Source organism: Stegostoma tigrinum, chromosome 16, assembly GCF_030684315.1.
Source record: "Stegostoma tigrinum isolate sSteTig4 chromosome 16, sSteTig4.hap1, whole genome shotgun sequence".
NCBI lineage: Eukaryota > Metazoa > Chordata > Chondrichthyes > Orectolobiformes > Stegostomatidae > Stegostoma > Stegostoma tigrinum.
The window spans coordinates 9320615-9346568 of NC_081369.1; the positions used below are offsets into that span (position 1 = coordinate 9320615).

The 25954-nt window shown below is 38.9% G+C and overlaps 1 long non-coding RNA gene across 1 annotated transcript; it reads left to right on the top strand.

Annotated features, from left to right (window-relative positions):
• Positions 1–4536: 4536 nt before the first annotated feature.
• Positions 4537–9691, top strand: LOC132210614 (uncharacterized). Its single transcript, XR_009446750.1, has 3 exons — positions 4537–4728; positions 4998–5087; positions 9640–9691. It is a non-coding gene; the product is annotated as an uncharacterized LOC132210614 (long non-coding RNA).
• The last annotated feature ends 16263 nt before the right edge of the window (positions 9692–25954 follow it).

Sequence of the window (25954 nt, forward strand, 5' to 3'; positions counted from 1 at the left end):
GATGGTTTGTTGGATAAAAATGGCTTGCAATGGTCATTTTGTGATAGCTTTTCTTTCACATTATGGTCCAGAGAATGCTGTCGTATGTCAATGAAGGGAAAAAAAAGACAAACTATGGGATGATTACTGAATTTTGTTTGGGCTCATTGGAGCTGCATGCTGGTGAGACAATCATTCACAGCCTGGACAGAAGGGAAATGTGCTGATTCCTCCTGAGAATCATGTGGCATAATGATAGTATTCCTACCTCTGAACTAGGAAACCCAGATTCACTACCAGCTCCGGAGGCATGTAGTATCATCTCTTATCGTGGTGAACTCGGGCAAGATACTGAAAATCATGATATGTACTTGTGAGTGCTGCAAAGCTCCCCCAGAGCAGTGGATATATTGCTTGAGGCATCTTGTTATTAATCCAACCTTGGTTCTTCTGAAAGTATGTTCAATATCCCTATGGTTAATATTTGGTTGTATTGCAGACTGGATTCATGAGACATGTTATCAGATTTCCCTCTTTAGCTGTTGATTTGATCCGTTGGCTTAAAAATTGAGCCTACTTCTATTGATAAGAAATAATGCTATCTATCACCTCTTTGCATTACGTGTATCAGTTAACACACTTGCACAGCAATTGACGACAAACTAGGATATTTTAAAGCAATTGTCGGCTCTATTTTGCAAGGATTCTGATATTAGACATTCATGGGCATTGCCACTTGGTGTAAATTCCAGGCCTTCTCTGAGATTTCTTGTCTGCTTATGCAAAGTGCTTGATTGCTGCGAGTAACTTCTTAGAATGGAAACATTGCCCAAACGCTTCCTCATCAACGAGTTTAGTGTTCTCTGAATACAATTTGAACTTCTCCCTCAAATACTTTGTCTGTTTCCCCAAGCAGCTTTTCCTTCCCTGTGCCATTTCTAATGACTCTCCTGTCGTGTCAGGAGGTCATTGCTTGAACAGAATCCTTGAAATGAGCGCCAAGGCATTCAGCATGTACTGTATCCATCTCAGCGGACTCACCAGCTTTAAGTAACAATATAATCCACCAAATGCTTCTACGAGCTCAGTAACAATTAGAAGATACAGTCAGCAACTACTGTGAAAATAGTTGATTCCTTTTAATCCTGCTGTTAGTGGATACTTCCCATCACTGTATGCTTGTTAAATCAGGTGAAGTTAAGAACGGGTATTGAATAAATTCTTGAGTTCAAAAGTGATGCTTCATGCTGATGGATACCAAGATCTATCTACTTATGAAAGCCTTTGATTAGATTAGATTCCCTACAGTGTGGAAACAGGTCCTTTGGCCCAATAAGTCCACACCGCTCCTTGGGCAATCCCACCTAGACCTCCCCCCCCCTCCCACCCCGATAACTCACACACCCCTGAACACTACGGACAATTTAGCATGGCCGATCCATCTAGCCTGCACATCTTTGGACTGTGGGAGGAAACCGGAGCACCCAAAGGAAACCCACTCAGACACAGGGAGAATGTGCAAACTCCGCACAGACAGTTACCCAAGGCTGGAATCGAACCCAGGTCCCTGGTTCTGTGAGCCAGTGTGCCGCCCTTAGAATGTGTTAACGATATCACTAAAATGAAGTATGACATGGGCTGTATCGTAAGACTGTGTGCGTCACCATATTCAAGTACTTAAAAAAGGGTGTTTTCCTCATTTAACAACTATTCAACAACATTAAAGTCAGCAACATGTTTATTTCATTGGCATGCACAGGGCATTGCTGTGTTCATTCCGACTATAATGTCTACCTAGAATGTACTCCATACATTTCAAAAAGTAACTGCTTTTAAGAAAATTTACGAGTTCTTGAGTTGCGAAATGTTGCACATTTCTATTTGCTGTTTTTGCAGACCAAATACTGTGGAGAATATGCTGAAATCTTAAATTAATTTAAAAATCATTGCGTTGATCCAACTGGAGTATGGCTGTGGTTTTCTAGATGCCTGTCAGTTAAGTTAGACCAATTACTTTCATTTGCATCTACTTTATGAAGAGCATTCCTTAGGTCTGGAGTACCACCTCACACTGTAATGAAGCAACCATAAGTTAGTGTAACCAACAGTTCCATCAGTGACAAATTTGGTTGGCCTGTGCTTTGAGCTAGGAGCTAAATTACGATTGCACAATTAAGTTCACGAATGATTATTTTAGTTAATGATGTGATACTGTGTTTACCCCATTAACTCATGCAGTTTGAAGAAATTAGTTAAAGGTTAAAGCCCATGCTCGAAACTATTTCAAACCAACGTTGGTTCTTTCCATGTAATTTTAACGGAAACCTCAACTTCCCTATCATGGCTATAACTTAAGACTGTGCTGAGATACTGTGACGTAAGAGATATGTTGGGCATTGTGTTTGATTTTCATTACTGTCTCTTGGAGCCATGTTTTGATTATGTTTGGCTGTTGCAGAAATATTTCTTTCGTTCCCCTTGAATTATCTTAAATTTTTTTCCTATTATCTCCACTTCTTTGGAGAATAGCTGACTTTTGTTGGAAGATGATGATTTGCATACATAGATGCTTAATTAGCAACTTCCCTTATTTTGATTGATCTTTCTAGTGTGTACTGGTCTCCATGCTGCAGTAACCGCTACCTGCTACAAATTGACCATGGAACGCAAAATGCTGACTGAGCAATGTCTAATATCCCTTCAGAATTCCCATGGGTATTTTGGTGCATCACACAACTTGGGCACAGGAACACATCATTTAGTCCAAAGATCAATGCTCCACATATATTTCCTCACATTACTTCATCTCATCTCACCAGAACCAGATCCTTCTATTTCCTGCTCCTTTATACTTAGCTAGTTCCAACTTAAATATATCATTTCACATCGTTGAACCACGCCACAAAAAGCTTAATTATCCCTTTTGCAATATTTTCTAACAGATATATATCAAGTGAAAAAAAAAATAAAGTTTGGGAAATTTTGTCTTCTCCTTGTCATCCCTTTTGGCGCTAATCAGGAAATGAATCTTCAATTGCTGGAGAACTTCATGACAATCTAGGAAAGTTGCCAATTCTCAGGTATTCTAATTTTGCTTCTGTTTGGATGAAAAATGACCAAGTACCGCCTTCGTTACGAAAGACTTGAATATTGGAAAGCTCAAAATAAAGGAAGTTAATATTAAAATTACAACATTCTGTGCTAACACACACTCAGCAGCGCCTGAAAAGCTCAACACAATCCACTAAAATTAAAATGAGAAACATAATTGCTGGATATTTGAAATAAGTGAAAATTATAGAAGATTATGGAGATATCGGTGAAGATCTGAAAAATAATAGGTCGGTTTGATTTTCGCCATCCTAATTCCCCCTTCATTTTAGGGACTCGTTGAAAACTGTTTGGAAATGTTTCATCTTCTGAAATTCTACAATTGTTAATCCTGCTTCATTTTATGGTGGTTATTTCATATAGTCTTTTCGAGAGCTTTCTCTTTCAGTTCAGTTTTAGTGACATGATTTCCTCATGTTTCTGTTTACAGAAAGGGCTGTTCTCTATTTCAAGCAAATCCCGTCCTTATATCAAACAATGTTTGCGAAGCCTGAGGCGTGATTTGATAAACAATTAAAATCAGTAAGACTAAAACTGTTTCAGAAGACATTACCACGTATGGGGCTGCAGGTCTAGAGGGCATAAATACGAATCCTACGGGTAACTCTGGAGAAACTTCTTCATCTCGAGAGTGGAATGTAGAATTCCTTACCATACGTTGAGGTGAATAGAATGGGTACATTTCACAAGAAAATCTATTTGAATGGACGAAGGAAATTTTAAGAGAATTTTCTTTCAAAAGATTTGGAAGGTGGCTTGTACGGAGCATAAACATGTGGACTGATTCGTCCGAATGACGTGCTTTTGATGAAGTAAATTGTAAAAGCACACTGAAACAGTGAATGCAAAAGATGGTGTGTAAGAAGTCTGAGTAATGGTGGGACCTGAAATGTCCCCATTGTTTGAATTACTTCTCTTTTAATCGAAAAATTAAGTCATTTCTCCCTTTGCCTTCCAGTCTGTTGGTGAGAGGAGTAAATGGGCGTGTGCATGTGCTTGATGAAGGGGTTGCTTGCATATTTTGCTTAGTTCAAGTTTAACCCTTCCGTTCTGAGGTAGCTGGCCGAAAAGTATCAAGGGTTACGGTGGCGTTACCAGGTATTTTGAATTGGTATTGAGGAAATTCCACGTTGGGTGGAGGTGGGGGTACTCCAGTGTGTGCAGCTTTTGTGAAGCATTAGGTGTGAAAATCTTCTGTCTGGAGTTAGCACAACACACTCGTGAGTAAAGGAATTTTGGCTGGAAAACACAGTTCGTTCCTTTTTCTTTCTTAGTACACCCCGAGACACCTATTGCTGTCACAAAAAAACGTAAACATTGACTTCAGTTACAGATAAAAAAAATTCAGTGTGTGCTACAAAATAAAACCGCTGTTATTTCTGCTTCCAACGCATATCATGATCTGTAGATCTTGCCTACCAACTCAGCATTGAAACCACAAGACATGCAAGCGTGATGGTGAATGATTGCACTTCACATGAGCTTGAGAGAGTGAAAAAAAAAGTGATCGCCCTGGCCCTGCCGTCCAGCTCAAACCAGCCGGGGATCTGTTGCTCAGCTGGGGTTAGGTTCAAACTATCAGTACGTCCCAAGAAACACAACTTCACCCTATTCTCACCTTGATCCTTCCTTGTACAGGTACATGTCTTCAATTCAACAACTGCTAGATAGAAAAAGCTGTAAAATGTGTAGGTGATATTAACTATGTATGGGCATGACTATTTATGCTGATGTTGCGACAAGCTCTTTATGGAGTTTCTGGCCTTTCAGTGGAAGGGATACATCTGTGCAATCATAACTGCTGCTCCTGAGCCCTAGTTGTTCCCTTGTTTGCTGCTACAAGTTCCCGACACTCTGTCGTTCTCTTGTAAATAAATGTTTCGTATTTTTGTTTGTTTTTGCAACAGTTGCCGCTCGTATGACTCAATTTCTGCGATCGCCCAATGTAACAGTAAGACAGACCGTGACTTTTCACTGCTCGTTGCTGCTATTCCGAGGTAGGAACCAAGTCGTGGTGCGTTGGTGGAAAGCTGGTGACCAGGAATTCTTGAACTCAAAACAAGATTCCTGGAGAGTGTTTCACATTGAGAACGAAGCCAGCGCAAACCCACAATGTGCGTTTTAGAAATGTTGGCATCTGTTATTGCAGTTTGAACAGACTGGAAATGGAATCGGCATACAGCTGAATGTAAGCGGAGAGTAATCAACCCCAGCGACTTTGAAAATACGGCAGTTAGATGGACAGGAAGTTTGAAATGGCAGCTCTTCTGCTAATGATAATGCAAATGATTATTAATTTCTCCCCTATTACGGTAGGCTGAGAGAACACCCAGTGTGCAGCGGGCTAATGTATATGGAAAGGTGGAACAGCTTGGGTGCAGCATTCCCCAACATTACTCAGTGGCCGCAGGAAGTTGGCGCTCTTGTTGCTAAAATTTCAAATCGAAAAACTAGATGTTCAGCAATTGTCAGTGCAAAGCAAGAGGGGAAGTTGGCTACCACATGCTTCTGCTTAAGCTGCTATTTCGAAATCTTATACCGCTGGTAGTCAAATGCATTTTTCAAAATGTACAACTCACAGCCTTCTCTGACTCACAATTCGAATTGTGATCTTAAATTAAGTGACCCATTATCGCCCACCATCCACCCAGTGAAATCGCCAACTTATTCCAGACCATCCTTTACATGAGAATGAAACCCGCGACTTTCGAATACAATTCAAACATTTCATTGCTAACCCCTTGTTGGGGATGTCCGAAATGAAAGTCACACACTTACCAATACCACAGCTAGATGTCTGCGGATCAGAATTATTTGAAACCCTATGCGTTCAACATTCCATCAGTTTTGCAAGAAAAGTTGAAAAGATTTCTGCAGGTTGGCGGCTTCGATAAATCCACTCACGTTGAATTATGCAATCCTGCATCCGAACCATTCTGCAAGAGGGAGGGAAGGAAACATACATACGAAGTTCGTGAGATCGTGAAAAATTCGGTTTCTTGCCAAGGAAACATTTAACAGAGTTAGAAAAACAGAAGCGAGAATAAGCGGTATTGTTAAAACCCAAACAAATAACCTGGGCGCGGCGGGTGAAGACTATTTGATTTTATTTTTTTCTCTCGTTGTGACCATAGAAACAAATGGAGATTTTCTTTTTTCTCTTGTTGGGTATCTGGAGCGAAATGTTTTTTTTAATTTCTCAACGTGTCACTCCAGCTAGCCAGCTATATTATTCTCAGGAATTCATAGGAAACATACACAGGAACATGAAGGAGTTTCAAAGTAATTATGGCCAGATTATGGCAATCAGACAATCTTGGTTATTGCTCACTTCTTGACCATCAAGCATCGACTATATGAACTGTACCTGTCGCTCTGCTGTCTTGATTTCATTTTTTAACCTGGATTTGCATCTTGGCGCAGGATCCAACATGGTTCGTGTAACACCAAGTGTAACGATTCAATTACTCTTTGTATGGCCAAAATACAATAACGAACCTCTGTGCTCACTTTGCATCTGTCCCAAGTAGCATTGTAATTGAGATTATCCATTTAACGCAACTGCAAAAATTCAGAAAATCTTCCTGTCACTCTTAACTGTTATTGTGAAATATTGAAGAAACCGTACTCCATTGACTGCCCAAAGCTGTGTGTTAAAGTAGTCATTTGACCAAACACAGAGATTATACGTGAGAGAATTGCCTCTTTAACTAAAGGTATAAACACTATTTGAAGCCTTGCTGAAGCCGTCATTTTGGGAGTGACAATTATGGGTGAGTCGTCCTGTGTGAGAAGGGTTTGCAAGTCTTTAGTTCTTAAGAAGGCATCACTGGACTCGAAACATCAAATGGTGCCAAACCAGTTGAGTTTCGCCAGCAATGTCTTCTTTTGCTTCAGATCTTTGGCATTCACAGTTCTTTGTTTTGTTTATTTAAAGTTTTCTTCACCACATGCGAGCGTTTCTGCATGTGTTGTCAGTGAAACACCAATTGGATGGGCTTCAAATCTCGGTTGTTTTTTTTAGAAAAGAAATCTTCAGGGTCGTAGCACATAGCATTCCAATCAGAATATTTAGTACCTAAATGACAAAAATGTTTAACCATACAGCTTCCAGTCAAATATGCAGTCATTCCAAATTTGCAGCAATTCAGAATGTTCAACTCTAACCACATTTTTCACAGCATTTCAAAGCTTGAATGAATTGAACAGTTCAAATGACCAGGCAATGATTAGGGAAGAAAGATCAAGAACTGATTTTGAGAACTTGTAGTTTTAATCATCACGATCAAGCTGGCTATTTCATTTGTGATACACACCTTTTGGTGTGTATTTTTTATATAAGCTGACAACTAGTTTTTCTTTTCACTCCCATAATACGTTTTGATGCTGGTGTCTCTTAAAATACTGTCAGTACAATGTCTGGAAGCTAACCATATCAAATTCACCCATCATTAAATTGCAGGATCTGATCAGATTATCCAGGCTTCAGTATTTCCATTTTATTGGCAGGGTTGGAATGTATATAATTAATAGTATCAGTAATCAGCCCAATAATTCATCTCTTGTCCATGGTTCCAAGCTATTGTTTCATCGAAGAATGTTTTGCATTGCTGAGAGTGTAGCTTGCAAAGCCTAGAATTTGCATAGATGCAATGGGGAAATAGACTGTTCAGCTCCCCTAGATATTGTTAAATGTAAGGACGTAAAAAGCAGAAACTGCTGCATAGCATTTAATGCTACAATTCTTTTCAATATCCATTCATTCCTTTGGTCCCACTGAGATTATTGATCTCAATCTTGACTAAATTCAACAAATGGACATCCACGACCCCTAGGATTCGAAACTGTCTGGCCTTTGATCAGAGATCACAGCCATGGGGAATACTTTCCAATCTAACCATTCCCTCAAAATATTTTGCATGTTTCAATTAGATCAACTCTAAATCTTGCCAATTCTGGGCAGTAAAGGAGCAATTTGCACAAACTTTTCAAAGGACAGAGATAGTAGAAACTGCCAGTTCTGGAGAATCTGAGATAACACGGTGTGAAGCTGGATGAACACAGCAGGCCAAGCAGCTTCAGAGGAGTCGGAAATTTTGACATTTCGGGTCTCGACGCTCCTCTGATGCTGCTTGACCTGCTGTGTTCATCCAGCCTCACGCCATGTTAGCTCTTTTCAAAGGACAGTTGCCTTCTCTTGTGAGCCCTAGAGTCTTTCTTTGAGTAAGATGGCCAAAGCTGTATGCAGTACCTCAGGTCCGAGCTGATCAGTGCCCTTTGTAGCTGTGGGAAGGCATTTTTATTTCAGACTTAATTAAATAATTGAATTTAAATCCATACTTTTGTATAATCTGTCCTAACTTAGTTGTCTGCTTTGGCTATTACACGAGCTGCCTGCTTGAAGTACGAATCTCAGAAGATGAGAACAGAGAGGCACAACAAATAATTGACATAATAATTTGTAATAAGTGGCAATTAAAAAAAAATAAAACAGCACAGGCTACGGGTAACTGAGAAATGCTGTCTTCCTATCCATTCAAATTCTTTCAAGTCACAAAAATGCACTATGTAATTGAAATCAGTGGATGGTGCTCCTTTATGAGATTTAGTGTGTAAATATCGTTGCCATACACTAATCACATAGCATAAGCAAACAGGAACAATCAGCTTTAATGTTTGATTGCACTTACTATTACAGGATTAAGATTTAATAATTTAGCAAGCAAAAGGTAAAATAAATTCCCAGTTACAATAGCCATGTGTTTTCTTACCTTTCCCATGATCTTCTAAAGCTATTTGGCAAGTCCATATCAGTAGTTATAGAACATAGAATAATACAGCGCAGAATGTCCTTAAATTTTAAATTAATTTAGACAGAATCTGTCATCAGAGATTTAAGACACAGAAGCTCTGAAACATAATGTGGTCCCTCAAGGAATTGTAAAGGATTCCTTGATCTTTTTATAAACAAGAGCAGAGGAAGTCTCGCAGTGTCCTGGCCACCACATTTCTCTCAACTCATCTTGTTGAGGCAAATGAACGTACTTTTATCCAGGTGAATGCTCTGGAAAAGAACATTTTCTTTATTTGAGCATTGAATACATCCAATTCAAATATGATGCGGATAATATCAAAAGCGTAACTGTCTTACCTCCATCTTTAGAAAAGTGCCATCATCAAAGCATTAACTCACCAGTTTTTTTCACTGCTGTTCATGTGGAATGTGTAAATTTTAAAACAAATCAATTGCTATGCTAATTGTTTTGGTGCACAGCATACAGGAGCTAGAATCAAATGTTCAAACTCACAACTCGGCTACTTAAAGAGGAAGTTCACGGATTTGAAGTTGTAGCCTGGTCCATATTGGAATATTGAATATCTGATGTGTTTTTGTACAGGCAGTTTATACTGCTTATACTTCACAACATCATCTGTATAGTGCCATCAGTACAAACTGGGATATTGAAGTTCATTAAGCACCTGTCGATCTAAAGCATGATCATTTTCCTTCTAAAATTAAATTTCTTTTTTTTTGTGTGCCTCTTGCAGATTGTAGTCCCAATGCATCCATTCTTTGCCGGACGTACTTCTGTGTAGCAACATCTTTCTTATTACTGATTAGTCTTGCACATTTACAGTAGTTGTAAATGCTGAAAATATAAAGGTAAGACAGGCGTATAGTTACATTAATAGTTGGATTTCTAGACCTAATATTAATGAGTAATGTAAATACACAAATGATATCAAGTAGAAAAGTCACTTGAAACTAAAATTAATCTGCAGTAACTCATTTTTGGAAACAAATGCATTCCTTAACCTTGTAGTTCACATTCAATTCAACTTATTTTTGAGTTCATCAGAGTATAACATTACTGTTGTAAACATCAAGAACATCCAGATTAGATGAGCGCATTTACAGGCAGAGAAAAGTTCCTCCCACAGTCTGCACTGATATCATACAACTCAAAGGGTCAGAATTCCAGGTGCCGATGCAGGCAAGATTAGTCGTGGGAAACGCAGATGACTTGTCAGTTTTAGAGTTCCACTAGATTACATTGCTATTTCTCAAGTAAATGTAGTGCTAAAGTAAGTGGAAAAATGTAAACCTTCAATAAACAATAAGAACACTAGAACTAGGGGCAGTCATAGGCCATCTGGTTTGTATGGCCTGCTTTGCCACTCAATAGAATTATGACATATCTTGATTTTTTACTTTATCTTTCTGGTAGTTCACCTAATAGCTTGATTCCATGAAACACCAAAAATCTAGCTTTAAACATTTTTGAAGATGCCACACCCACAACCCTCTGGGAAGAAAATTCCCAATATTCAAAACCCATACTGAGGAATCACTATGGGAAACAGCCCGTTTAAAATTTATGCAAACGGAGAGCTAGGCACAGAACTCTTCCATCACCTACAAATGCATTCATCTTAAAGTAGCCATGTACAGGGATAGTAATAATGAGTTGTATCCTAACGTTAGGCTGGGCAGCTTTTGCTACCTACATGCAATTCAGGCCTATGATAAGATGGTAACATAGTATAGAGAACATTGCAGGCAGCATCATGACAAATTAGTTTGCTATCATACGAGAGAGTAATATTTTCATGGAGAGATTCCGCAGAATGCTTGTGGTACAGAAGGTTCTGAGTTTTTGTATGTACGAATCAAAAATAATTAACACATGGATACAAAGATAATTAGAATGTTCTCCCTTATTGTGAGAAGTGTGGAGTGTAAAAGTAGAGGCATGTTCTGTAGTTGTGCAAGCCATTGGTGAGACACATCGAGTACCCCGTACAATTTAGTCTCATAACTTAATTAGATGATATTTGCAGTGGTGGAAGTAGAGAGAACATTTATTAGCTTTAATCCTGATATGTACGGGCTGCCTTGAGATTGAACATTGAGCAAGTTGGATTTGTAGTCATTGGATTTTAAAAAAATGAAATCTGATGTTATTAAATTATGTAAGATTCTGGGGTAGTTTACAGAATAGTTGCTGAAAGGATATCACCACAGCAGAGAATCAACAAAAAAGGACAGAGTTTTAAAAGAAATGGGTGTTCCATTTAAGATTGGCATGTGGAAGATTTGTTTTCTTGTCAGAAGGTAAGTTAATGTTTGGAATCTTTTACTTAGGAAGCTGTGGGGGTCAAATAATTGATTAGACAGATTTTTGATGTACAAGCCAGTATGAGGTTAATGTCCATTGTGAGTTGGGTGTGGGGCATAGTGATTGTAATCAAGCATTGAAGTCATAGACTCAATCAGATTAACCTTGATTTTATTGAATAGTACTGCAGGCTTGAAAAACCAAACGGCTTACTCCTTCTCCTATTTCATTTGTTTTTATGAGGGAACGGGTATTTCTATTCCCACAATTTGCCTGCAGGCTCAAGACATGCCTACAGTTCCATTCTAAAAAAAAATTTCAAACCTTTTATTAATCCCTTTGCCCTAAGCTTTGCCAAAGGTTTCTAAATGCCTGAAATGGCTTTCCGAACTTTCAAACTTTCCGAATATTTGGCATCAATTGTGACTTTGCACTTAATTCTTCCTTTCAATCTGAGTGCATAAATGTTCTCCTTCCACTATTACTTGTCTTTTCCATCTGCTTGACTCTAAACATTCCTGTGAATAGTTATGCAGATAAGTTCACATCAGAACTTTCAATGCAAAAGAACGCTTCTTAACACTTCTTAGAACTCATGTTGCCAAGTTTGGAGTTTTTGAGCTATTGGGACAGGCTGAATGGCCTGAGGCTATTTTGCCTGGAGCATTGGAGGTTGAGAGTTGACTTTATAGAAGATTATAAAATCATGAGGGGCATGGATAGAGTAAATAGATAAAGTCTTAACTGCGGAGTGGGGGGAGTCCAAAACTAGAGGCAATCTGTTTAAGATGAGACGGGAAAGATTTAAAAGGGATGTAAGGGACATCATTTCATGCAGATCATGTGGCTTGTATGGAATGAACTGTCAGAGGATATGGTAGAGATTGGTCCAATTACAACATTTAAAAGGCATCTGGATGAATACATGAACAGGAGGGTTGAGAGAAATATGTGCCAAATGATGGTAAATGGGACTAGATTAATTTAGAATATCTGGTTGGCGTGCAAGTGTTGGACTGAAAGGCCTGTTTCCGTGCTGTTTATTTCTATAACTCCACGACTCTATAACTAGGTTTTCTTTTATGCTTCTTGCAATAAACCAAGTCTAGCCTCTTGTTTGATTGTGCAATTCATAGGCCTTCATGCACTGAATTATCTTGTCACCATTGGTCACTGAGTCTCCCAGAAGTCAGCCCGAAATGTTGCTTTCAAGAAGGTCATTTCCACTTTAAGACTGAATGTATATGTTGCTTTCAGCAGTTCCTTGTTTTAAATATTATCTTGGATTCATATCAATATAGGCTCCTCTACGTCTAATTATACAGTTCTCTCTTTTTCTACTTCATGTGTGAGATGTGGGCCTCACTGGATGGCCTATATTATCACCAGTCGCCAGCTGCCCCTGAACTGAATGGTTCACTAAGTATTTTGAACGGAAGTTGAGACTCAACAACATTACCTAAGATTGTTTGTATTTAAACCTGATTTATTTCAACTTTAGTTCATTTTCAGTTAAAATCTGTGAACTAAAATATCCAATGCTCCATTTATCTTTGGCTCGTAGCTGAAGCATCTCAAATTGATTATAATTAATGCAGTTTGATTTTCACTTTTGCATGTAATTTTTCTCCTGCATCTATTGTAACTTTCATAACTAATGAGTTATGGAAGTTACTGCATGATACAAGTATGATGTGTTCTCAATTATGTCACTATATCATAGATATATGTTAATGTTTTATATACACACATCTTTTATTTACATATTTGTTTATTTTATTGTATATCGGCAGTGTACTGTTAAAATGTCTTAAACTAAGGACATATTTGGAGAAGGTGTACGTTTTTATGAGTTTTCTCCCTCTTGCATCTGTAGCTTTTAGGGCAATTTATTTAAAAACACGTTGATAAACCTTTCTCCCCCCCCGAATCTCTGTGGTTCATTTGTCCTTTGACTTCAGTATAGTAGAAGATTGTCAAGGCTAGGTCATTAAGTGCATTCAAGGCTGTGATAAATACATTTTTAATCAGGAAGTGAATTAAAGGTTTGGGTGATGACATTAGCTGGCAAGCTTACAATTAACTTGCAGACTCAGGGAATCAATGGGTGGATGGTGATCAAAAGGCCCCTGGTTTTCAATTCACTCATCAGGCTCAAACACACCTGCATTGGGAATAGATAATGCAGCTCCCAGCTGGTGTAGTATAAGTTAGGATTTGAAATGTGTTTGTAGCCAAGTTTTCGAAACAATCAAACAAATTATATCAACCTGCTCACTAAGCTCTGTTTAATATCTCCCATCGCTGGAGCCAATGAATGGATAGCCAAGCTAGACAACACAATATAAGCTTCTCCCATAACATAATAGTAATAGATTTATGGAGAACTGTAAGAGCATTAATCAGTGTATCCTTGATTTATGTTTGTTGAAATCCAAATGCTTTCAGTATACTTTAACAGCAAATAAGAAGGTTTTATATAACTGTTTCTTTTATACAAACGGTAGCATTTTATATTTTAATGGGATGGGAAATCAATAATAAGGCCAACATTTGCAGACCAGACCTTTTTGCTCTTGACAAACTTGTAGCATGCCGCATTTCTGTACTTCTGCAGACTATTTGATGTAGATAGGCACACTACTGTTTTTAGGAAATGAGTTCCAGGATCTCGCCTACCAACAGTGAAGGAATGATGATATAGTTCAAAAGCAGGATGGTGTGAAAAGGAACTTCCAGGCAGTGTTCTCCAGGGTATGATACCCAGTCCTTGTTGACCTTAAAAGCTACAAGTTTTTAGTTAGTGAATGTATCTTTCATATAGTACACAATACTGCCAGTGCTGTTTTCTGTGGTGCACATATTATCAATGTCAGGAGGATTGAATATTCGATTTGGTAGAAGACAGGGTTTATTGGCCTGAATGATGACAAACCTCATGAGTGGGAATACTGCAACATACAGCCAGACAAGTGGAGAATATTCCATTACACTTCTGAATTGTGCCATGCAGACTGTGGATGTGCTTTGGGAAATCAGGACGTGAGTTACTTGCTACAGTCTTCCGGGCTTCTGACTTTCTCTTCCAGCTACGATAATTAAATGGCTGGTGCAGTTAAGTTTCTGGTCAATGCTAACCCCCAGGTTTTTGATGGTAGGATATTAGCTGATGCTAATGCCATTGCAGTTCAAAGTGAAATGCTTTGATGCTCTCTTATTGGAGATGGCCATTGCCTGGCATTTGTGTAATAAAAACTGTTATTGCCATTTAGAAGTCCAAGTCTGAATGTTAGATCTGATAAGATGCTAATGTTACACATTTTAACAAATTAAACATAGTGATACTTGGTTTATAGATTAATGTATGAATTCATAATGCAGTTATGCAAACCAAGCCGTGTAGAAACTCAGCAGCTCTGGCAGCTTCTGTGGACAGAGAAACAGAGTTAGTGTTTCAAGTCTGGTATGACTCTTTGGAAGTTCTGAAGGAGAGTCATGTTTGAGTCAAACCATCAACTTCACTTTTTTCACCACAGATGTTTCCAAACCTTCTGAGTTTCTTCAAGAACTTTTGTTCCCATTCCAAATTCAGCCAGATCCACAGTGTTTTGCTTTTGATTCAAGCTATGCATTGACTGGATTTTCTGTTTTATAATATTCCACTTAAAAATATTATGTTTATAGTATCTCCACTGCAACATTATTTTAATTTGATATTCTGTATCAATTATCTTTCATGGGGAAGGTTGATTCCCTTATAATTTTTTGACTAATTTACTTTTCCATGTTATATCACAGTTAATTAGAAAGAGACTTGGGTACACAATCCACAATGAAATGCCAATGTGAGCAATTGGTTCAATGCTCAAAATGCCAAAATTCTGTAGTGCATTATAAAGAAAGTCCATCTACTCTGTAAGATGTACTTAAAAGACCCCAGAACAAAATTTTAAGAAGAGCAGAGATGCTATTCTTAGCGCTCCAATTGATATCTATCAATAGAAATGATGAAAATAGATAAATCACCATCATCTTATTTCTGGTTCAAAAGCAATTCTGTCGGCAAGTTGACTGTTTGTACTCTTACAATGTTGACTGTGTTTCCAAAATTATTTCATAGGATGTGGAGTACTTTCGGATAAACGCATCCATTCATTATTTTGACAATGCTAGCACTGCATCTTGATCAACACAGTCAAATACCATTCCAGGTTTTAAAACTGTTGGCATGTTAAATGTGTTCCCTGGATACTCTGTTCATATTAATTTTTGTTTTCCTTCCAGCTCCCAAATATGATATTCCAAAGACGCAATGCATTTGAAGATCTGCAGCAATAACAGTGAATCTGAAATGCAAAGTGAAAGGTTGAAATCAAAGCAGTACTCTAGTGCGAGCCGTGAGCTCAGACAAAACATCAAATGTTAACCAACCTGCATCAAAATGTAAGAATCAGTGTAAGAATAGGAGGGAACTTGTGCATCCCAGATGGTTGAAGAAGAAATCTGAAGTGTATTCCATAACAGCCATAGGTTCTCTTTGCAGAACACCTACATTGTTTTGAGCAGCATAGTTCATAAGTGTGTTCATAAAATAATTCCAGGGAGCAGCAATATCATAAAATCACTGTATTTCATCATATTTGCTTACTCATACAAAACATTATTTTTGTGAATGAAAATCTCTGAATTGACAATACTCTTACCTCTGATCAGTTTTGGTAGTTAGGCCAATGTTTTCAATTGGATTTTCACATTTTCCTGTAATCATTGTGGGTTTATTAATTGTTAAAGGAAGCCCATACATAGGAAAGTACCATGAGCACAAATCAAATTTATTTCCTGTTGGGTAATTGGGAAATTGTATGATAATTTAAAATGGCTGATAGGGAATTGACAGCCGATTATCCATGTCTGAATTTGTATTTACCAAGGCTAGGTAGAATATGCACAGCAAGAGCTCCTTCAATTATTGATACAGGAATAGAAAGTCACTGAAATGTACATTTTTCCTTTAGAGAATGTGAATTGGGAGTTAAAAAAATGGATAAATGGTGGTCCAATTCAACAAATATTTTGCTTCTAATTTCGTTATTGAGAATATACAACCATTGCAGAAATAGCTGCTAATTAGAAGGCCGAGAGGAAAAGAGGAAATTTGTGAAATTATAATCATGACAGAAGCTGTGCTGAGAAAGCTATTGGATTTATAGGTTGAACTTCATCCTGTGGTCATAAAAGAGGCACCTAATGATGAAGTTGATTAAAGTACTCAAGATTCTGGGAAGATTCCATCAGACTGGAAAGTCAAAAATGAATTGTCAACAGATTTTCATACTTTAAATGTGTGGGCAAAAATCTGACATAGATCATAGAATTCCTACTGTGTAGAAATAGTTCCTTCTGACCAACAATTCCACACCACCCCTCAGAGCATCGGATCCAGACCCACCCCACTTAATCTATACATCCCTGAAAACTACGGGCAGTTTAGCACGGCCAATCCACCTACCCTGCACATCTTTGGACTGTGGGAGAAAACCGAGGAAACCCATGCAGACTAGGGGAGAATATACAAACTCCATACAGATAGTTGCCCAAGAACTTCTACTCCCTGATCAGGAAAATGTGAAGTTGTTCATTTTGGGACAATAAAAATGTGTATTATAAATACAGAAATAATGGAGAAATCTACAGCGGGGAGGGGTCCAGGTGCTCTGATTCACAAATCAAAAATGGTAATGCAAAGATACAGCAAGTATTCAAGACCAATGGAATGGCATCCTTCACTATGAGAAAAAAAGTTAACATTAAAGTAAGCATGTTATGCATCGGTTACTTAGGGCATTTATAAGACCACATTTCAAATGCAATGTGTAATTTTTGTCTCTTTATTTAAGGGTGCAAGCATGTAAGTACATTGGAGATGGTTCTGAGGAGATTTAACATATTGACAACTTTCAACGCCGATTGTCCTTTGGGGATATATCGGACAGGCTGGGCTTGTTTCCTCCAGGGTTTAAAAGAGCGAATGTCACTTTATTAAAGCTAATTCGTTTTTTCCTGGGATGGGGTTGTGTAACTCTGGTAATCTCTGTCTTAGAAATTAGTCACCAGTGTCATTGCATATATTTTTAAGTGGAGTTAGGTAGATTCTTGTCAGACAAAGAAATCAAATGCAATCGAGAGGAGATAGGAATATGGAATTTAAAGCAAGCAAACCAGCCATTAACTTATTGAGAGGTGAAACACATTTGAGGAACTGATTGGGCTTCTGCTACAATTTCATACAAGTGTACATTCTTATTTTCATACAACATTTGGAACATCATGAGCTCTTTCGTATCCAGTGCGCAGAATTCAGCTGATTATTCAGCTACTTTACATTGTGCATCATTTCATGCCCCAGTCATTTACACTTTGTAGAATTTCATTTTCTTTTTATGTTCAATTGATTAATTTGTACGCAGACTTATAATATCCATGCACATCACTGCCTAGAATCTTCTACCCTTTATTTTCAGTATGCCCGATCTAATGCTCAATATTTTTAACACATTCAACTATGAATTTCTGTGTCCTCACCAAATTCACACATTCTATTGCATTCAAAAGCTGAATGATGCAACTACTTACATTGCTGTGATAAAAATCATATTATGTGATTATGTTAACTTAATATTCAAGCCTAATTAAAATAATTTTTTAACAACATGTTGACCTTAACAAAGAGTTCAACAAACAGACCACATGGAATTATTTCAGCAGAATAATTAGAAAGGAGATGACAAAAGATTGTTTTCACCCCGAGGCCGGTAAGAATCTTAATATCACTGCTAGTAAGTGTGGTTGAGACCAGCAACTTACACACTTGAAAAGTCTTTGGATGTCTGTTTTAACACCTATAACCTGCAAGGCAAGTGAACACATGCAGGAAGGTGTGATAATGCTAAGGAGCTTCTCGTTGACTGGCACAGACAAGATATGCACTGATGTTTATCAGTTGCTTGAGTCGTGTCTTATGACAATACTGCCTGGTTCTTGCCTCCAAACATTAGAACTCACGTTCTCTGGCCATTTACTGTTAATTCATTCTTAACATGACTCCTGAGGGCCTGGTGCCTTGTAACATAATAATGCTAGCCTCCTGCCTATCCCCGTCACTACTGACCCCAGCAATGCAGTTTTCAACTTGGAATCCTACCTCCTTTTCAATCATTTCATCTCCTCTGATGTTATTCAGTGAAACCACTGTGAAAGAGTGGAGAGCTGACTGTACCGCATGAGTTTAGCATGATTCAGTTCAGCTTCAGGCTGAATGCAGACAAAACAAACAGTCTTGGGAAAATCATTCAGCTTCATGCTATAGTCATGCTAATAAAGGTCTCTGGTGGAATGGGTTTGGGTAAGTCATGAGGCCTGTACCCGAGCCTTGGGGAAGCAAATTGTTCAGCCATAAAAAAAAACTCAACATTTGGAAATTTGCAGATCAAGGTGTCAAAATCTTAAATACAGCTGACTACATTTTAAAAAAGCAGGTTCTAAACTAGATATTACTGTATATTATAATGCTAGTGAATCAATTCCCTTCAGCATACATACTGAAGCCATTTGTAATGATGAGGCTAAGAACTTAATTCATTCACAAAACATATTGTCTTCCCATATCATAAGGAACGTCAAGAGTAATTGAATCTCTCTTTGCTTCTCCACACAGAAAGGTGACATGTGGGGATAAGATATTACACGACTAAATTTACTTGAGTAGCATTGCTCTTGACTCAGTGTTGGCAATCAATATCATGTGACACATCAATAATGTGTGCTGTTATTGTCAATCTTGGCCTTGTTTCCTTTTAAGTGTTTTCATTGAATGGAAAATTTGTCGTTTGGTTACTTTTAGATATGTTGGCGCTGTAAATAAATGAAACCACCTGAAATATTTCAGTTATTGTGTGAAATTAGTAGCATGAGAGATTGTGCAATTCTAATGGTTTTCAAAATGTGTTGTGCAACTGAGCAATTGTAGGTCAGATATGAAGCTACTGCTTCCTGCCATTCTACTCCAAAGACTGACTGATAAAAATCACGAAGGCATGTTTCTAACCTCGAAGGGTATGCAATAATACTTAGCTTATTGTTTTAATGGAGAAATTTGTCATGTCGTAGCTTAACTTAGGCCCAACATAATTAGGATCTTCTGCATCAAGATTACCAATCTAACTTGAATCATCAGCTGATACATTAGACACCATATAGGGTGCCCAATGAATGCTCCCAACCTTGTTGATCAGCTGCAAATTACTGTAATACTCGGTATATGTATTATCAGATGTGTTCATTTTTAGATTGAAGAACAAACAAAACACAATAGAGTACTGAATAGAGTACAATTTTCTGCAACTTAAATAAAAAAAAACTCTCGATTCTGCAAATCATATGTTAGTTATTTTACGTGGAACGTGCCTTCACTTTCACAGAATTGGATTGCACTGTGACGATGCTGAAGTTCAGGCAAATTGAATAAGTAAGTAGACAAACAAATAAGTTAATAAGTAAATGTTACAGCAAAATATCTGCAACTGGAGATAATAGGAACTGCAGATGCCGGAGAATCCGAGATAACAAGGTAAAGAAATGGATGAACACAGCAGGCCAAGCAGCATCAGAGGAGCAGGAAGGCTGACATTTTGGGCCTCGACCCTTCATCAGAAAAGGGAGAGGGGAAGAGGTTTCTGAAATAAATAGGGAGAGAGGGGGAGGCGGATTGAAGATGGATATAGGAGAAGACAAGTGGACTTTGCCCCTGCAGTGGTCGAGAATGCCCTCGACCGTGTCTCCCGCATTTCCCTCAACATATATCGCTGGAAAACTCAGGGTATCATGGGCATTTGATTGGAGCCGTATATTAAGAGGGCAACTGAGTCCCACATGAAGGCCTGATTCAGAGTGGTCTCTCACCTCTTCCACATATATGGTAATAGAGCTTTGAATAAAGATCACTTATGCTGAGGAACATAGGCTGTAAGCCTCCTCTTTGGTACTTCTCCATGCAATAGTAGCCATTGGGCAGTCTTCAGTATCTTCAATAATCTGGAAACCCAAACAGTAGCCATCCATTCCACTTCAAGCAGATTGGATTAATTAATGGTGGGGCTTACTGCTGATTGAAAGGGGTGTGTTGAAAACTCCTTGACATCAATATATCAACAGCCTTCTTCATCCTGTTTGGAAATGTGTGTTATAATTAACAAAGGAAAAGCTTACATCTGTTGTTAAATTTCCCTTTTTGAAAACACCTTAATATCAGTTTTCTCAGATTTTAGAATCTAATTTTCTTCAAAGAAAATTGCATTTTCAAATTCTAATTTCTCGGCTACTTGCATACTTCCATACCAAAATACATTTAAGATGAGCAAATTTTTAACATCCGGAATTAGAGAGACACTTCATGTCTCGAACATATGTGGAAGTTCACTCTGGCCAGAAAATGAAATTTTAAACATAATAATTTAGAAATAGTTACCCATGAGTCCTTGCTTAAGCCAAACACAAGACATATTGTACACTAATTTGGGGAAAGAGAAAATAATTTATGCTCTTTCAATTAACTTTACTCCTTCAATTAACTTTAATCAACAATGGCCAAATACAAATTTTTACTTTTATAAAACTTTAACAAAAACATTTTAAATCAAATCATCATCGCAGATGTTTGCATTCAACATCTACTGGTAGATCCTTAAAAAGACAGTCCATTAATGGTACATGTTGCACACTGGCACAGGCACACAGCACACTTTCAAATCACTATATATTCTCAAAATTCAAAGTAAATTCAAAGTATTCACAGATCTTGACCCCCAGGAGACAAAACATACAAATTACACAAGACAACTTTTAACAACCAATAAATGAAAATGCATACAAATCATACCACAAAGAGCATAGAACATACATCGAACATTACAGCACAGTACAGGCCCTTCGGCCCTCGATGTTGTGCCGACCTGTCATACCAATCTGAAGCCCATCTAACCTACACTATTCCATGTATGTCTGTATGCTTATCCAATGATGACTTAAATGTACCCAAAGTTGGCGAATCTACTACCGTTGCAGGCAAAGCGTTCCATTCCCTTACTACTCTCTGAGTAAAGAAACTACCTCTGACATCTGTCCTATATCTTTCACCCCTCAATTTAAAGCTATGCCCCCTCGTGCTTGCCGTCACCATCCTAGGAAGAAGGCTCTCCCTATCCACTCTAGCTAACCCTCTGATTATTTTATATGTTTCAATTAAGTCACCTCTCAACCTTCTTCTCTCTAATGAAAACAGCCTCAAGTCCCTCAGCCTTTCCTTGTAAGACCTTCCCTCCATACCAGGCAACATCTTAGTGAATCTCCTCTGCACCCTTTCCAAAGCTTCCACATCCTTCTTAAAATGCGGTGACCAGAACTGTACGCAATACTCCAAGTGCGGCCGCACCAGAGTTTTGTACAGCTGCAGCAGTGGTAATGCTGGCACTCACATTCAACTCTGGACAAGAAAGAGTTATTACCTCTGTCAAACACGAACTCTGATCTCTCTCTCTCCCCTTCAAGATTTATAAATATTGAGAAAATCACAGTGCAGCTTCACATTCCAAGATAAAAGGGTGACTTTTGTTTTTATTTTCAGTGTTCTCTTTACCAGTGATCCCTCCTTTTTGTTTTGATACAAATGGGCCCTTTGGATCATTTGCTATCCCCAAGTTAAAATTATGGGCTGCCCCATGGTAAATTAATAATGTATTAACATGGTACCTTTAACTCGTTTCATCTCTATATTTCTCGCTGTAGCTTGGGGTCTGGTCCTTGAATGCAATCATCCCTTGCAACCTTCTACAACTGTTTTTGCTTCAGTCAAAAGCGTTGTGGTTCCCTGTTACTATCCTCTTCATCAAGTAATTGATTTATCAGTCTCTGGGGCTTTGTCTTTGTGAACAGCTCCAGGGATCATTAACTAGCTAACACATGCCAGAAAATTTGGCAATGTTGGTCAGTTCCGACAGTCCAAAGCGAGTGGCATAGTTAATATCTTGATCTGTCCATCCTCTGCTCTGTCTTGTTACTACAGATGCCATCGGAGCGGATGGACATGTGGCATGCTTTCCTTCAACGGACGGGGTATTGAGTACAAGAGTTGGCAGGTCACGTTACAGTTGTATAAGACTTTGGTTCGGCCACGTTTAGAGTACTGTGTACAGTTCTGGTCACCACATTAGCAAAAGGATGTGGATGCTTTGGAGAGGGTGCAGAGGAGGTTCACCAGGATGTTGCCTGGTATGGAGGGTGCTAGCTATAAAGAGAGATTGAGTAGATTATGATTATTTTCATTAGAAAGACAGAGATTGAGGAGAGACCTGATTGAGGTCTGCAAAATCATGAGGGGTATAGACAGAGTGGATAGCAAGAAGCTTTTTCCCAGAGTGGGGGACTCAATCACTAGGGGTCATGAGTTCAAAGTGAGGGGAGGAAAGTTTAAGGGAGATATGTGTGGAAAGTTCTTTATGCAGAGGGTGGTGGGTGCATGGAACGCGTTGCCAGCGGAAGTGGTAGACACAGGCACGTTAGTGTCTTTTAAGATATATCTGGACAGGTACATGGATGGGTGGGGAGCAAATGGACACAGACCCTTAGAAAATAGATGACAGGCTTGACAGAGGATCTCGATTGGCTCAGGCTTGGAGGGCCGAAGGGTCTGTTCCTGTACTGTAATTTTCTTTGTTCTTTGTTGGTCTTTGTTGATCTGGGTACTCCCCTTTTCTTTCAAAAGGGGCAGGCACTCCCTTTACTGTTTATCTTCTTTCGTGTACTGAGCAGAGTCACATGCTGAACTTTCTCAAACTACTTTTCCATCACAAGCTTTGCTCTACATTTCAGGTAAAAAAACCATACATTATTCTGTTCTAAGTAGCGAGCTGGCTTTGTCAATTTTCTATTTTGACATTTTCATGATCTCCAGTGTTACTTTTATTCTCCTTATCTGTTTAGTATGCTAGATTCGTAACAGTCTTCAAATTATTGTTTTGCTTTTTCATTGCTTCTTCCCCCTCATGATCTTGTTTAAATACTTCCTCACTTTATTCCCCACCCTGTCTAATTTCTTGTGCCGTGTTTCACACTCCTTCATGTCATTGAGATTATTTTCAGCTTTCTCTGTAAAACCCGTTTATCTCCCTTTGAAGGTCATCTGTCTTGGCTCGAATCTCCAGCCTTTCCCACTGGCTTTCTGCCAGGTCCTTCAACAGACTGCCTGACAGAGCATTCTGCAAGTTTTTATTTGTGACAATCTTCCAAAGGTTTCTCCCGTGGTTTTCCCTTCATCTCTGGCTCAATAAACAGACTCCCTGCATTTTGGCTACTTCCCAATTACACGCATTTGGAGGAAGTGCTCTAATGAAAATGCCCAAGTCCCCAGGACTCCGGGGTCCCTTTTGCTTCATCACTCTGGATTAAGTCTGATTCGATTTGCCATTGACTCAATGGTCCTCAAATGGAATATTTCTGCCTGAGACAAGTCAAATTACTTAGCCTCAGATTTAAGTTCTCTCTGTGTTTTGCCAATCAGGCCCAACTTGAGTTCCTGCTGACTCAATGGTCCTTTAAGTCCACTGTCTCTTCCAGAGACAGTTGTTAGTGACAGTGGAATTTAGACTGTTTGTTGTAACTCCTTCTCCTTCTTCATACCCCTTTGAAGCCCAAGTGAATGTTTCCATTTAGGAGTCGATCTGGATTTGTTGAATCAATGAAACTGCTTCTTCTAGACGGCCCTCACAGGGACGCCAATTCATGTTGCTGGGTCACTGCCCTCGAAAAAGTTACTGTCTTGGCATGAAGAGGACAAGTGCCAAGTTTGGATCAACTAACTGCTAACTTTATTAATTTAGTTAAGCAGGCATGCGATTCACGTGAAATAAAACAGAAATTGCTAGAAAAGCTCAGCAGGTCTGGCAGCGTCTGGAAAGGTAAATAAAAAGAGTTAATGTTTCAGGTCCGGTGACCCTTCCTCAGGAGAGTTCGGAGGAAGTATCACCGGACTGGAAATGTTAACTTTGTCTTTTCCTTCTCAGATGCTGCCAGACCTGCTGAGCTTTTCCAGCAATTTCTGCTTTGTTTCCTGATTTACAGCATCCACAGCTCTTTCAGTCTTTATTATGCAATTCACATGGTTTGGTTAAGAAACTGTTAACAGCAGGCTTGCAATTCATGTAAGGCTAAAATCCAAAAGCACATGCACTAATTTTCCAGTAACGTTGTGTGAATAGTCAATAAAAATAAAGGCTATTACCCAAGGATCACTGTCCAGGCCACTTCTCTCAAGTCTTCGGGCTATCTTTGTGTTTTCAGCATGGGGCTCACAACATTGATTGCCAGAGTCTTCACTGACGACATGCCTAAATCATTCATTTTTATTCCTTTTCCTTATCATCTTAAACTGTAGTGTCTTCTCCATGTTGCTTCTTGGCTCATCTGATGAGGTAGTGTCTTTCCAACAGCTTCAGCTTGGGGGCCGTGGATGACTCTGGTCGAGTTCAGCCAACATGTGGCGCGACCTTTGCTTCCAGAATCACCATGCTCCCCCTAATAATGCACCATCCTCTCCTAAAATCTATTCTGCCCGTGTCTAAAAACATTTCAGTTGTGGTTGTGACAGCCCGTTGGTTTCCCCCATCACTACTAGTTGTTTCAGCTTTTCCAGAATCTGGTCTTTCCACATCTGAAGCCTGAATCTTTCAGCTGCGAGAGAGTGTGTATAGAAAATTGAAATCATTTCAGATGCTTCCAGTGGCTGTACCACTAGTGGTGTAGCTGCCAGTAGGAGGCGGCGCAATTCACCCACATTTGTAAATTTGCCACCCAGTCAGTATTCCAATTTGAAATGATACACACTTATTATTAGACCCCACGACTGAATGTGGCCTGAAGCTATCAGCCTTGTCCTCTTTAATTGGACCTAGAAGGGGTTTGTGATTGGTTATTATTACAAATTTACATCCATGATGGTATTGATGGAATTTCCTGACTCCAGATATGACTGCCAAATCTCCCTTCTCTATCTGGGCATGTTTACACTCTGTATTAGCCAAAGTCCTGGAAGTATACGCTATTGGCCGTTCCTTTCCACTGGACCATCACTGAGCCAATAACACCCGGAGGCCATGCAGAGAGGCATCGTATGTACATCTCACTTGGAATTATAGTATGCCAACCCCTCAGCGAATGATAGCTATTTCTTCAGTTTTCTGAAAGATTTGACTTGGCCACGTGACCATTTCCAAGGCTGATGCTTTTCGGGAATTGATGCGAAGGTGCCAGGATGGAAGCTAGGTTATGCGTGAACTTTCTGTAATAATTCGCTCGCACAAGGAAATACATAATTTCTTGTACAGCCATGGGGATAGACACATTCAATCATTCTCACATTATCTTCTGATTTCTGTAACCCTGTTTAGGCCACTTAGGGTGCCTGGAACACACAGTTTCACTTTCTAATGCATGGACACACCTGGCAAAAATGTCTAAGGAATATGTCCACCTTCCCTGAATGCTCCTGATTGGTCTTCCCCATTGTGACGTGACATTGACGTAAGTGTCAACTTAGACTGGCTATGCAGTATGTTCTGCATCATCCACAGAAATATTGCACAGGCTGATTGCACCTGAAATGGCAGTCTCGTATATTGGTCCAACTCTTATCTGTA